The following is a 2,913-nucleotide window of genomic DNA, read 5'->3' as shown; positions in this document are numbered from 1 at the left end:
GAATGTTCTCAGCAGCACTATGTATGATTGCCCCAAATGGGAAACGACATAAATGCATATGACAGGAAAATCGATACATAAATTGTAGCACGTCCATACAACGGAATACCATGCAACCCCGAAAAAGACTGGCCTGTGGCTACGCCCTGCAGCGTGGGTGAATCTCACGGACAGGGCACCGAGTGAAAGAAGCCACACACGCAAGAGTATGACTCTTTGTATGTGCAGTTGAGGATCAGGACTAATTTATAATGTCAGAAGTCAGAGAGTGGTTACCTTTTGTGGTGACGTATTGACTGGGAATCTCTGCGAAGCTCAGCGTGCTCGGCATCTTGGCTCTGGGGGGTGGCACGTGGAGGTGTGCACGTGTAAAATTTCACTGAGCTGTCCACACAGGACCAGTCCTCTCTGTGCTTTTTATTTTTTTAATTTTTAAGTGAAGTCTAGCTGTGTTGTGATTTCTTTTTGTTTTTTGCTTTTTGTTGTTGTTGTTTTTTTTAATAGCACTCTGACCAGTTGCATCTACCACTGGGTGAGCAAAGCCCAATCCAGAATACGAGTTCCTGTCAAGGCCCATTTGTAGCCCCTCGGGGTTACGGGTACTGCTCTGACTTGCCAGCTACGGTCAAGGCTTTCCTACAGTTTGGTTGGCAGCCAGAACAGTTCTTTTTGGTATTTGGGGCCACAGAGGATGCAAGTGGACTATAGAGTTTCAGCCCTTCTCTGCATTGCCACAGCCCCCACTGTCCCCTTATTTCACTGACCTACGTGGCTACCTCAAGAGAGGACGACACCAGGATACCCACTCATCCATTGCAGTCAACTTCCAAACTCAGAAGGTGGTTCTTGTGATGAGCATCAACACGTCCTCCTTTAATGCGCCCCTCAAATTCCGGTAGTGATCGAGGGTCCGGCCCCCATGTGGTTATCCCTTTAATAGACCTTGTTTCCATTGCCCTGCTGCCTGACCATGCGGCCTGGCTCTTGGCCACTGCCCATGAGTTGGTAAATTCAAAACACAGGAGCTTTTCTCATTGTTCAATTTTTTCCCTACTATGTATCAACATAAACATTAAAACTACCCTACGACTGAAAGACAAAATAATCCTGAGCCTGATATATTCTTGTAGTCTTAGATAATGTTGGAAAAACACTCTAATGGAGAGGACAGTGCCCAGAAGAATTCCATGAAAAAGTGGTAACAATTCAAAAATACTTTGACACACTGCTTAAAAAACAGTATGAGAAAATTAATACTAGCACATCGTATATAATCTTCTGTAACCTTGATTTTTAAAAAACACAGAAGTCAAAAGCTTGGTGAGCTGACCTGCATGCAGCGATATAACAGTTCTCCCGTACTAAAAGCTGGACTTTTAAAAAACTAATATTGTAATGCTTAATATAATGATTTTAATCAGCAGTGGCTTCACTTTCAACTGGACCCCTAATAAGTTTTCAAATTCCTTTTTCCTGCAGAACCTTTTGGTTTTGCAAAACTTTGCTTATGTGCATTCTGCTTTGCGTGTACTTCTTCAAAAAGGAAGTCTGCTGTCAACTCATCCCCATTGTCTCTCTCGATCTTTCCTTCTTTTTTTTTTTTAAGATTTTATTTATTTGAGAGAGAGAGAGAGCACACAAGCAGAGGAGAGGGGCAGGGAGAGAGGGAGAAGCAGGCTCCCTGCCAAGCAGGTAGCTGGAAGTGGGGCTCGATCCCAAGACCCTGAGATCATGACCGGAGCTGAAGGCAGACGCTTAACCCGTTGAGCCACCCAGACACCCCTATCTTGATCTTTTTAATGACATCCATTTGTAGTTATCTTTCTACAATTTCTAACAGAGGGCTCTTGCAGCTAGAACACAGCATCCGTTATCCAGGCATTGAATAAATAAAAACAATGGACTCCAAATAGTCTCCTTCATGGGAATGTTCATACAGGAAGAAATGGTAACGTGCTGAATCCTTGGGAATTCTCTTTGGCAAATCTTTTAGTTCTGTATTTGTTGTGTTGGCCAAAATAATAATTTCGTTCTTATGTCTGTTTCCAACTGCACATAGTTGAGCTGTTACTTAATTTTTCCAAAGCCTGAAAAGCTTCTCGAGAAAGAGGAAATGCTACTCCTTGTAGTGTTGATCTTCGTGCCCACAGCCATGTCAGTTTGTACCTCATTAATTTTAATCTGCCGTAATTCTTCCTCAGCTGCAGTCAATGGGGCAGGAGAAGATTGTGCCCGCACGTGTTTTTTATATCCATGTAATGATGCATCTTCCTTTACTGTTCCAAACACTTCGTCCTTAACGTGGCCACCTCCAAACTCCTTTTTCACAGTTGCTCTCGTTGTCGCACACAACAGTTTTTGACGATCACGAGAATGTTCTGGAGACCAGACAATGAGTATCCATTCATATCCCTGGCATTCTGAGAGTCTAACCTGAATACTATATAGCACGGTTGTTTGTCCCCCAGGAGGGGTAAAACAAAGGAGTCAGAGTCCTTCCCCCGGGAATCTGAAGGCTGACTACATGATCCGATCACAAGTTTCTCATTTTCAATAGATATTTTTAGAAGTCGGTATTTTCCATTTCTCGCTCTGGCAAAGGTACCTCTAACATCCTCACTTGCTTCAAGGTGGGTCTGATGGGACGTGGCGGCGGCCGCGGGCTCCGGCGCTAAGTCTGTGCAGAGACATTTTGGCACGAGTGGCCTGAGTGTCATCTGGGTGCCAGGAGCAGCAGAGACAGCAGTTCCAACCAAGGGTCAGGTGTCCTGCATCAGAGGGGTCAGTGACCTCTGCACCTTCAGCTGAAAACTTCCCCAGTTTGTTGTTGAGGGAGACACTGCTTTGGGAAATACCCGCGGTGTTCTCCTTTACTTGTCAGTAAAACCCTTCCTTTTCCTCCTCTTTGGCTTG

At 44.6% G+C, this 2,913-nt stretch overlaps 1 pseudogene; it reads right to left on the bottom strand.

Moving 5' to 3' along the window:
• Nucleotides 1-1,729: 1,729 nt before the first annotated feature.
• On the bottom strand, nt 1,730-2,677 carry LOC145718783 (twinfilin-1 pseudogene; annotated as a pseudogene).
• Nucleotides 2,678-2,913: the final 236 nt, after the last annotated feature.

The sequence above is a fragment of the Leptonychotes weddellii genome, unplaced genomic scaffold (assembly GCF_054177405.1).
Source record: "Leptonychotes weddellii isolate Sample4059 unplaced genomic scaffold, ASM5417740v2 HiC_scaffold_21813, whole genome shotgun sequence".
Classification (NCBI taxonomy): Eukaryota; Metazoa; Chordata; class Mammalia; order Carnivora; family Phocidae; genus Leptonychotes; species Leptonychotes weddellii.
The sequence above is the reverse complement of the archived record's forward strand: the minus strand, read 5'-3'. Positions and strand labels throughout refer to the sequence as shown.